Below are 12,910 nucleotides of genomic sequence, written 5' to 3' on the forward strand. Positions count from 1 at the left end.
GCGACGGGGGGAGACGGTGGGGGAGGGGCACAGAGGAACGGAAGGGAGCTGGGCCAGCGTTTTCCCTGTCCACGTAGGCACCGGGAAGCCTGTTGGGCTCCTGGGCCTAATCCTCTGTCCTCAGAGCCTCTCTCCTGCTGTGCAGAACCCAAGCCCTGCTCCTCACCCCCACCCCGGGCCCCACCTATACACTCGGTCCCCCTCTAACCCGTGGGGCCTAAACCCCACCCACACATGCTCACTCAGCGCCCTACCTCCAAACTCCAGAACTCCACATTCCAGAGGCCCTTCTTTCCATGTGCTGCCTCTCCCTTTCTGCGCAGGTCTTGAGCGGAGGCCCCACCCCACCTTGGCTGTGCCCCCAAGGCCTTTTCCAGCTGAGCCTGGGGTCCTGAGCCTTGGCCCCGCCCCACACTCAAACGTCACCTCCCCACCCTAAACCCTACCCCTGCCTAAGTTCCACCCCCGTCTAAACTCTGCCCCCATAGCCAAGGGTTGTTGTTTTTTTTTTCCTCTTTTAGACTGGGGTTCCGTTTTGCCTTGTTGATTCATTGCCATTGATTCACTTATATTTTGATTTTTTCTAATAAATCTTTTATTTTTCTAATTTTATTTTATTCTTTATACTTTGTTATTGTTCTGCTCCTTTGGGCTTGTTCCCCGCCCCCCCCCCTTTTTTTTTCTGTTGTGGTTTTATTCTACCTTGTTGCAGTTGTTTCAATTATAGTTTTATTTTTCCTAATATATTTTTTATCTTTCTAATTTTATATTGTTTTTTATTCTTTGTTATTGTACTGCTACTTTTTTTCATTTTCTTTCTTTTTTTTTTTTTTTTTTTGCCACGCCATGCAGCTTGCAGGGTCGGGCCCGAGCTCCTGTGGTGGGAGCTCCAAGTCCAAACCACTGGACTAACAGAGAACCTCAGTCTCCAGGGAATATTAATAGGAGTGAGGTCTCCCAGAGGTCCTCGCCTCGGCACCAAGACCTGGCTCTATCCAACTGCCTGCAAACTCCAGTGCTGGACGCCTCAGGCCAAACAACCAGTAAGACAGGAATACAGCCCCACTCCCAAAAAAAAAAAAAAAAAAAAAAAGAAACGACAAAAAAATATGTTACAGACAAAGCAGCAAGGTAAAAATCTACAAGACCAATTAAATGAAGATGAAATAGGCAAACTACCTGAATAGGAATTCAGAGTAATGATAGTAAAGATGATCCAAAATCTCAGAAATAGAATGGAGAAAATACAAGAAACATTTAACAAGGATCTAGAAGAACTAAAGAGCAAACAGTGATGAACAACACAGTAACCGAAATTAAATACTCTAGAAGGAATCAGTGGCAGAATAACTGAGGCAGAAGAACAGATAAGTGAGCTGGAAGATAAAATGGTGGAAATAACTGCCAGGGAGCAGAATAAAGAAAAAAGAATGAAAAGACTTGAGGACAGTCTCAGAGACCTCTGGGACAACATTAAATGCACCAACATTTGAATTATAGGGGTCCCAGAAGAAGAAGAGAAAAAGAAAGGCTTTGAGAAAATATTTGAAGAGATTATAGTCGAAAACTTCCCTAACATGGAAAAGGAAATAGTCAAGTCCAGGAAGCACAGAGAGTCCCATACAGGATAAACCCAAAGAGAAACATGCTGAGACACATATTAATCAAACTATCAGAAATTAAATACAAAGAAAACATATTAAAAGCAGCAAGGGAAAAACAACAAATAACACACAAGGGATTCCCCATAAGGTTAACAGCTGATCCTTCAGAAGGAACTCTGCAAGCCAGAAGGGTGTGGCAGGATATATTTAAAGTGATGAAAGGGAAAAACCTACAACCAAGATTACTCTACCCAGCAAGGATCTCATTCAGATTCGATGGAGAAATCAAAAGCTTTACAGACAAGCAAAAGCTACGAGAATTCAGCACCACCAAACCAGCTTTACAACAAATGCTAAAGGAACTTCTCTAAGCAGGAAACACAAGAGAAGGAAAAGACCTACAATAACAAACCCAAAACAATTAAGAAAATGGGAATAGGAACATACATATCGATAATTACCTTAAATGTAAATGGATTAAATGCTCCAACCAAAAGACACAGACTGGCTGAATGGATACAAAAACAAGACCCTTATATACGCTGTCTACAAGAAACCCACTTCAGACCGAAGGACACATACAGAATGAAAGTGAGGGTATGGAATAAAATATTCCATGCAAATGGAAATCAAAAGAAAGCTGGAGTAGCAATTCTCAGACAAAATAGACTTTAAAATAAAGACTGTTACAAGAGATGAGGAAGGACACTACATAATGATCAAGGGATCAATCCAAGAAGAAAACATAACAATTGTAAATATTTATGCACCCAACATAGGAGCACCTCAATACATAAGGCAGATGCTAACAGCCATAAAAGGAGAAATTGACAGTAACACAATAATAGTGGGGGACATTAACACCCCATTTACACCAATAGACAGATCATCCAGACAGAAAATAAATAAGGAAACACAAGCTTTAAATGACACAATAGACCAGATAGACCTAATTGATATCTTTAGGACATTCCACCCAAAAGTGGAAGAATACACTTTCTTCTCAAGCGCACACAGAACGTTCTCCAGAATAGATCACATCTTGGGTCACAAATCAAACCTTGGAAAATTTAAGAAAATTGAAATCACATCAAGCATCTTTTCAAACCACAAAGCTGAGATTAGAAATCAATTACAGGAAAGAAAAACAGTAAAAAACACAAATACATGGAGACTAAACAGTGTACTGCTAAATAACCAAGAGGTCACTGAAGAAGTCAAAGACGAAATCAAAAATACCTAGAAACAAATGACAACGAAAACATGGCGATCTAAAACCTATGTGATGCAGCAAAAGCAGTTCTAAGAGGGAAGTTCATAGCAATTCAAACTCACCTCAAGAAACAAGAAAAATCTCAAATAAACAATCTAACCTTATACCTAAAGGAACTAGAAAAAGAAGAACAAAGAAAACCCAAAATTAGTAGAAGGAAAGAAATCATAAAGATCAGAGCAGAAACAAATGAAATAGAAACAAAGAAAACAATAGCAAAGATCAATAAAACTAAAACCTGGTTCTTTGAGAAGATAAACAAAATTGATAAACCTTTAGCCAGACGCAACAATAGAGGACTCAAATCAATATAATTAGAAATGAAAAAGGAGAGATTACAACTGACACCACAGAAATACAAAAGATCCAAGAGACTACTACAAGCAACTCTATGCCAATAAAATGGACAACCTGGAAGAAATGGACAAATTCTTGGAAAAGTACAACCTTCCCAGATTGAACCAGGAAGAATTAGAAACTATAAACAGACCAATCACAAGCACTGAAATTGAGACTGTGATTAAAAATCTTCCAACAAACAGAAGCCCAGGACCAGATGGCTTCACAGACAAATTCTATCAAACATTTAGAGAAGAGCTAACACCTATCCTTCTCAAACTCTTCCAAAATATAGCAGAGGGAGGAACACTCCCAAACTCATTCTATGAGACCACCATCACCCTGATACCAGAACCAGACAAAGATGTCACAAAGAAAGAAAACTACAGGCCAATATCACTGATGAGCATAGATGCAAAAATCCTCAACAAACTACTAGCAAACAGAATCCAACAGCATATTAAAAAGATCATACACCATGATCAAGTGGGGTTTATCCTAGCAATGCAAGGATTCTGTAATATATGCAAATCAATCAACATGATACACCATATTAACAAATGGAAGGAGAAAAAACATATGATCATCTCAATAGATGCAGAAAAAGCTTTCAACAAAATTCAATACCCATTTATGATAAAAAAGCCTCCAGAAAGTAGGCATAGAGGAAACTTACTTCAATATAATAAAGGCCATATATGAAAAACCCACAGCCAACATTGTTCTCAATGGTGAAAAACTGAAACCATTTCCTCTAAGATCAGGAACAAGACAAGGTTGTCCACACTCACCACTTTTATTCAACAGAGTTTTGGAAGTTTTAGCCACAGCAATCAGAGAAGAAAAATAAATAAAAGGAATACAAATCAGAAAAGAAGTAAAGCTGTCACTGTTTGCAGATGACATGATACTATACATAGAGACTCCTAAAGATGCTACCAGAAAACTGCTAGAGCTAATCAATGAATTTGGTAAAGTAGCAGGATACAAAATTAATGCACAGAAATCTCTTGCATTCCTATACACTAATGATGAAAAATCTGAAAGAGAAATTAAGGAAACACTCCCATTTACCATTGCAACAAAGAGAATAAAATACCTAGGAATAAACCTACCTAAGGAGACAAAAGACCTGTATGCAGAAAACTATAAGACACTGATGAAAGAAATTAAATATGATACAAACAGATGGAGAGATATACCATGTTCTTGGATTGGAAGAATCAGCATTGTGAAAATGAGTATACTACCCAAAGCAATCTACAGGTTCAATGCCATCCCTATCAAACTACCAATGGCATTTTTCACAGAACTAGAACAAAAATTTTCACAATTTGTATGGAAACACAAAAGACCCCGAATAGCCAAAGCAATCTTGAGAAAGAAAAACGGAGCTAGAGGAATCAGACTCCCTGACTTCAGACTATACTAAAAACCTACAGTAATCAAGACACTATGGTACTGGCACAAAAACAGAAATATAGATCAATGGAACAGGATAGAAAGCCTAGAGATAAACCCACGCACATATGGTCACCTTATTTTTGATAAAGGAGGCAAGAACATACAATGGAGAAAAGACAGCCTCTTCAATAAGTGGTGATGGGAAAACTGGACAGCTACATGTAAAAGAATGAAATTAGAACACTCCCTAACACCACACACAAAAATAAACTCAAAATTGATTAAAGACCTAAATGTAAGGCCAGACATTATAAAACTCTTAGAGGAAAACATAGGCAGAACACTATGACATATATCACAGCAAGATCCTTTTTGACCCACCTCTTAGAGTAAGGGAAATAAAAACAAAAATAAACAAATGGGACCTAATGAAACTTAAAGCTTTTGCACAGCAAAGGAAACCATAAACAAGACCAAAAGACAACCCTCAGAATGGGAGAAAATATTTGCAAACAAAGCAACTGACAAAGGATTAATCTCCAAAATTTACAAGCAGCTCATGCAATTCAATATCAAAAAAAACAAACAACCCAATAAAAAAATGGGCAGAAGACCTAAATAGACATTTCTCCAAAGAAGACATACAGATTGCCAACAAATGCATGAAAAGATGCTCAACATCACTAATCATTAGAGAAATGCAAATCAAAACCACAATGAGGTATCACCTCACACCAGTCAGAATGGCCATCGTCAAAAAATCTAGAAACAATAAATGCTGGAGAGGGTGTGGAGAAAGGGGAACCCTCCTGTAAGATTGGTGGGAATGTAAATTGATACAGCTGCTATGGAGAACAATATGGAGATTCCTTAAAAAACTAAAAATAGAACTACCACGTGACCCAGAAATCCCACTGCTGGGCATATACCCTGAGAAAACAATAATTCAAAAAGATACATGTACCACAATATTCATTGCAGCACTATTTACAACCTAAGTGTCCATCGACAGATGACTGGATAAAGAGGATGTAGAGCATATAAACAGTGGAATATTACTCAGCCATAAAAAGGAACGAAATTGAGTTATTTGTAGTGAGGTGGATGGACCTAGAATCTGTCATACAGAGTGAAGTAAGTCATAAACAGAAAAACAAATACTGTATGCTAACACATGTATATGGAATTTTAAAAAGTGGCACTGATGAACCCAGTGGCTGGGCAGGAATAAAGACACAGACGTAGAGAATGGACTTGCGGGCACAGGGGGGATAGGGAAGCTGGGGTGAAGTGAGAGAGTAGCATTGACTTATATACACTACCAAATGTAAAATGGATGGCTAGTGGGAAGCAGCAGCATAGCACAGGGAGATCAGCTTGGTGCTTTGTGACGACCTAGAGGGATGGGATAGGGAGGGTGGGAGACAGGCTTAAGAGGGTGGGGATATGGGGATATATGTATACATATAGCTGATTCACTTTGTTGTACAGCAGAAACTAACACAACATTGTAAAGCATTTATACTCCAATAAAGATGTGAAATAAAAAAGTTTCACAGATTACAGATTCTGTAAGAACCACACAGTTTATCTAAGCCAGTGCATGTAAATCTTTTTTTAAAGCAGCAGAACGTTTCATCAAACAAAATTTTATGCTCTAATAAGCATAAGAAAGAACTTAGGGTTAGGAAAATGCAAGTTGAGCCACCTTGACATACCACTACACACTCACCAACAGCTAAACCTGACTGACAGTACCAAGTGTTGGCAAGAATGTGAAGCAACTGGAACTCTCGTGCACTCCTGAAGGGAAGGAAAAATGGTGCAGCCACTTTCGAAAACAGTCTGATGGTTTCTTATAAAGTTAAACATACACTTACCATATGTAGTAGGCAGAATTTTAAGATGGTCCTATGATCTTTGCTCCCAGATGTTACTCCTGTGATTAGTTACATTACATGGCAAAAGGGAGGTTGTTTGGGTGGGTCCAATCTAATTACACCAGTCCTTTAAAAGCAGAGTTTTCTATGACTGGTAGCAGAAAAAGAACCAGAGAGACTGGAAGTGTGAAAAGGACTCAACATGCATTGCTGATTTGAAGATGCAAGGGCTGTGTGAGAAAGAATGTGGGCAATCTTAAAGATCTGAAAGAGCCCCACCCCACCCCCCTGCAATGGGAGGAAGAAGCACATTCTTTCCCAGATCTCCCAAATAAGCACCCAGCCTGACCAATACCTTGATTTCAGCCTTGTGAAACCCTAAGCAAAGAATCTGGTCGAGGCCACCCAGACTTCTGACATAGAGAATTGTCAGGTAATAAATGGGTGTTGTGTTAAGGCATTACATTTGTGATATGTAGTTACACAGCAGTAGAAAATTAATATGTCATTTGACCCAGAAATCCCACTCCTAGGTATTTACCCAAGGGAAATAAAAATGGATATTCACACAAAGACTTGTACTTCAGTCTTTATTCATGATAGCCAAAAATCTGGAAGTCCCAAATATCTATCAGTAGGTGAATGGATCAACAAATTGTGGTATAGCGACATAATGGGCTACTACTCACCAGTAAAAAGAAATGAAGTACTGATAACACACAACAATATAAATGAATCTCAAAAGCATTAAGCTAAGTGAAAGAAGATAGAAACATAAGACCACATACTGTATGATTTCATTTATATGGAATTCTAGAAATGGTAAAACTATAGTGCCAGAAAGTAGATCAGTGTTTGCCAAGGGTCAAGGATGGAGAGAGGGGACTGACTACACAGGGACACAAGGGAACTCTTTGTGGTGATGGAAATCTATATCATGATTGTGGTGGTATTTACAAAACTGTATATGTTTGTCAAAACTCATCTAGTTGTACACTTAAAATCAGTGAATTTTATTGCATGTAAGTTATATCTCAATAAAACTGATTTTTTAAATGTAAAAAAAAAGGTCTGTATTAACTCAACAGGTACAATAATCACAGCTGCCATTTATCGTGTGCCTTCATTATCCCATTTTCTCTTCACAACAGCCCTATAAGAGAGGGGGTCTATCTGCTTTTTATAGATGAGGGAACTGAGGTCTAGAGAAGTTCAAAATTTGCCCAAGTTTACCAGCTGGTAAATGGAGAAACCTGGATTTGGTCCAGGATATTTATGTTTCCAAAGTCCTTGTCCTTTTTAGTTCCAACTCGTTCATTCAACACATATTGGCTGGGGATCTGTGTGCATAATGTAAGAATAAGACCCTGAGAAATTTAAAAGGTAGGAAGGACAGGTCCCCTTGAAGTTCTGCTTGAGGAGACAGAACACCTATCAAGAATAGCCAGTAAGAACAGGGCTACTACTGGAAAATAACAGAGCCACGAGTCACTGGAATTCCCTTGTTTAAGATCCAGAGACTCCTAGGTCTCTTACTTCTCAACCTAAGTTCAGTTCCTCTAAAAAAAAAAGGACATATTAAACAATTTGTCCCTACTCTACAATAGTTGACATGGAGTTTTCTTGAGTTTTACTTACTTTGAGTGACCCCTGAGATCTTACCTATTGAATCTTAATGAAGAATGATGAAAGAAACAGTATCGCAAGGAATATTCTGTGAGCATCCAAGTGAACCTGGGGATATGCTGAATTCACCTGTCTTTAAAAGAGACAGCAAAGCCCATCTCCTAGGAGCTGTCCCCAGAAGGACAAGTTAGGATGGCTGGGGACACGGCCTTTGTGTGTACTCTAGTCTACACTCTAATGTGTGATAGATACTTTCCCTCAAGTATTTTTATGCATTTTTTTTAACTTCCCCTGCCTTTTGCCATTTTGTCTGTTTTGAGTGAGGGGCTTTGAGAAAATTGAGTGAAAATAAGGGAAGGACCCGCGATGAACCGGGGCGGAGGAATGGGAGGCCGTTCGCTGAGCTGCAAAGGACTCTGGGCCCTGTCACCCTACCTGAAGCTAACTTTTCTGATCTCCAAAACGAGCGAGTTGAACCAAATGCTTACTCAAATCCCGTCAAACATCAACATTTGGATTCTCTGGAGGCTGAAGGACTAGCTGATGACCAAGGACTACTGACACTCATTTTTAGAGGCACAATTTCTGGAAGTGGCTCAGAGATACCGTTCCTCCTTTTCTGCCCAGGAAACTGAGTCAGTGAGTTAGGGCCAGTCTCTCCTCCCGTATCAACTGCGGCCACGTTCCAGTCCATGGTAAGTCGGCCACCGTCTGTTCAAAACAACCAGAAAAACAGTTCTGGCAGCAGGGTAGGAAAACAAGTGTCAGGATGACTAACCACAGCTCAGAGAAGCAGAGGATGGCTTTTGACAGATAAAACTGAATTATAATTTTGAGATATTAGATGCCTTTTTGTTCATGCCCTGATCCAGAAAGAGATTGCAACCTTTCTCCCCAGCTGTAGAGACATCAGTCAACTTGCACTTAAAAGGAATTTTACTAGCAATTGATATTAGAGGTCAGGAACACATTATGTCCTTATCTAGCAATCAGTCCCAGTTCTGGTATGATATTCTGCCATTAGAGCAAGAAGCCAGCGTTCTCCCATCAAGCACACCCAGAAGAGCACTGGGGGTGTTACTTAGAATTATTAACTTCCTCTACCTTTTCTTGTTTTGTCACTCTGAAATGGAGGGTTTCAAGAAAATTGGGCAAAAGCATTCTTAGACCATTTTAGCTCCGCTTCCATCCTGAACATTCCTCTGAGACAAGTCTCTGGTTATTTCCCAAAGGTGGAGCCCACTTCCTCAAAATGCAATGTCAGGGAGTCCCATTTAAAGTTACCAGGGTAGGGTTGCCAGATTAAATACAGGACAGTATTAGTAAGTCTCCAGTGTTGGGATACAAATACAGTATAAGTATATCCTAAGTATTGCAGGGCATACTTATACTAAGAAAGTGTTTGTCTGAAATTCAAATTTAACTGTACATCCTGTATTTTATTTGCTAAATCAGTCAACCCCATACATGACGGGTAAGGCAAGTTACACATGAGTGACATGGGGCTAAAAGCGAGTGCTGCAGGCTGTGGCACTGGGATACATGTCCCACAGGGCATTTACATACAATTTTTAAAAAACACTTTTGTGGTTTTTGTGAGGCAACAAAACATGTCTGCAGCTTGATTTGGCCTGTGGACCACCAGTTTCCAATCTTGGCTTGTTGGAGAGCTCTGAATATCAGAAAATGTTCCTCACACCCAGTCAAAATCCACTCCCTGTAACTAACTGTCAGCCCTCAATCCTAGTTCTGCCTTCCATCTAGTTCTTCATTCCCAAGATAACCCTTTAGATATTTGAAGATCCCTCCCTGTTTGCCTCCATGCTCTCATTTCTAGGCTGAAAAATTCCTAGTCCTTCCATTGCTCCTCTCTGGACATGGTTGGCTCCCAGTCTCCTCACCACACTGGTGCCTCTCTTCTGTGCTGATCGCAGATTGGCTTTTCCCCACTGTCTTGGCTACAGTCGGATCAGTGCAGACTACATCTGGAGGGTCGTGTTAGTTCTTTCACCCTCCTTTCTCAGATCTATACTGTTCTTGACCAAGCCCAGCTCTCCTTGTGCCCTCCTACCAGCCCTGATATGAGCCTGATCACACTTCCCTAAGAACTGGCATTTCACCTCAAGGGCTAGAGAGTTCCCTTCCCCACTGAAGAGTTAGAAATGGGTTCAAATCCTGCCAATTTCACAGGTTAGAGAAGTCACATAATCTAATATATATAATGTCAATTTCCTTATTTGTAAAATATAACACTTTGTGGGCATTAAAATGAGATAATATATGAAAAATACAGAGCATCTATTATTTGTAGTAGTTATATTCTATGACTATAGAATCCTATGTGAACCCTGAACAGCAAATAGAGTACTGAACTAGTTTTTCCTAAAGGAAATATAGGACTGGGTTCCTGTGAGCCTCTGGTCACAACATTCTTGTCAACTAATCAATACATAACCTTTTGTTGATGTGTATTTCTGTTTAGAGACAGCTTATTTAATATACATTGTTGATTCATTAACCTTGAACTCATAGCTAACTCATACCTGAAGGAAGACTATATAACACACATTTTCTCTGTAAGGCACATCGCAGCCTTCTTGTGCTTGGGAACACTGGACAGCAATTTAGCACTGCCTTTGTGGGTTATTTTATACAGTGAAATCACGAACCAAAGGAAAATAATGCAGAAAACATAACACTGAACACTGCAAAAAGGACTCTTGTTTACAGTATGAGAGCTAAACAAGAAGGCAGAGCGTTTATTCTACCTCAACTGGGAACGTGCACACAGGGCAACAAATTTTTTGCCGCTGTGCTCTGTCCAGGAATGACCTCAAAAGCACCATGAGCAGTGATGTGGGAATTACAAATAAATTTTAGTGAGTGGGTGAATTCACAAATACAGAATCTGTGAATGACGAAGATCGATTGCACTTCCCACTGCGGCCAACACGCTGGTACCATCTCCTACACCTTAAGTACCTCTGTTACCAAGTTGCTCTGTTTTCTGGTTTTTGTTATTTTACTTGTTTAGCTTTTTCATACCTCTTTCTAATGCCCCAGTTGTTTTCAGAAAAGCATCGCAGCATTTTTGGCAGATGCTTCATAGTCGGGCAGAAATACATCAGAATCACCCAACCCACCCTGCTGCCTTGAAAAAGAGCTGCCTTCCACGGGAGGCTGGTTTCCCTTAGTTCTCCCATCTGCCTCCCTCCTGCTTCTGGCTCCCACCAGTCGCAGGGCCAGCAGGGTCGCCCCGAGACCTCACACACACACACACCTTGTTTTCTCACTTCCTCTCAGCCTCTCTTATTTGGGGTCGCTTAAGCAACAGAGGGCAGTGAATCACCAAGCTTTCTTTTCAGCCCTTTGCCTGATTAGCCTTTGGTACATCTGGAGAGAAGGATCCCTTCTCTGCAGGGGAAACCACTCTGCCCGCAGGCACCTCCCACCTCTGCCTCTTCACTCTAGCCTCAAACTTCAAAATCAGGGAACTGTATACCTGGAGGGGCTGGGGGCCTTCCCTTATACTGTAACAACGGGGTGAGATGGGCTTACTAACCCCAGTTTACAGACAAGGAACTCGGGCTCAGAGAGGCTGAACAACTTGCCCAAGGTCGCTGGTTCCAAAGTTCTGGTTCTTTCCACTGTACCATGCAGCTTCTGCTTCTCAACCTTCATGACACAGAGTCAGGATACCTTGTCAGTCATAACATGAGTTATTTCTTTTTAAATACCTTTATTGAGATATAATCCACATACCATACAATTCACCAGTTTAAAAGGTACAGCTCAATGGTTTTTAGCATATTCACAGATATGTGCAACCATCTCCACAGTCAGTTTTAGAGCATTTTTGTCACCTCAGAAAGAAGCCCTGAATCCTTTAGGGATCACTGCTATTGTCCCTCAGCCCTGAGTGATCACCAGTCTACTTTCTGTATCTATGTTTTTACCTATTCTGGACACTTTATGTAAAAGATATCATATAATATGTGGTCTTTTGTGACTGGCTTCTTTCACTTAACCAAATGTTTTCAAGATTCAGCCATGTTGTAGCATGTACCTGTGCTTCATTCCTTTTTATGGCCAAATAATATTCCATTGTGTGGATATTCCACATTTTGTTTATCCATTCACCAGTTGATGAACATTTGAACAGTATTGCTATAAACGCTGGTGTGCAAGTTATTATGTGGACACATAGTTTCATTTCTCTTGAGTACATACCTAGCAGTGCAATTGCTGGGAACATGAGCTATTTCTTCTCAAATGCTGGAAGCCTGTGGGGACTTGAAGCCACACAGACCTTGGTTCAATTCTAACTCTGCTACTTTCTAGCTGTAGGATTTCAGGCAAACACACCTCTCTCTTAGTCTCAGCCTCCTCATGTGTAAGATAGAGATAATTACACCCACTTCCCAGTAGTTTTGCTGGCACTAGATGAGATAGTAAGGGGGAAATTCTTTGTCCAGGGAACGACCCAAAGGAGCAGGTACTCAATAAAGGCAGCTATTCTAAAATCTCTCCAAATATGGAATTCCTACAGGAGGAGGCTTAAGAGGAGCCACTGATGCTGAAAAGGTTGGGAACAGTGGGCTGGTGGTCTCTTCAGCCCCTCCCCACTTTAATGACCAGTGACTTGCGTGTCTGTGAGTGGCTATGAGATGGTGTCTGGGGAGCAGGTGGAGGGGAGGAGGGCGCGGTGGAGCGAGGTGGGGTCGGGGCCGCAGGAGGGCAGAAAGCTTCGTGCCTCGGAGGGGGAGGGGAGCAGCTACTTGCAC

Source organism: Mesoplodon mirus, assembly GCF_964341445.2.
Source record: "Mesoplodon mirus genome assembly, chromosome: 6".
Classification (NCBI taxonomy): domain Eukaryota; kingdom Metazoa; phylum Chordata; class Mammalia; order Artiodactyla; family Ziphiidae; genus Mesoplodon; species Mesoplodon mirus.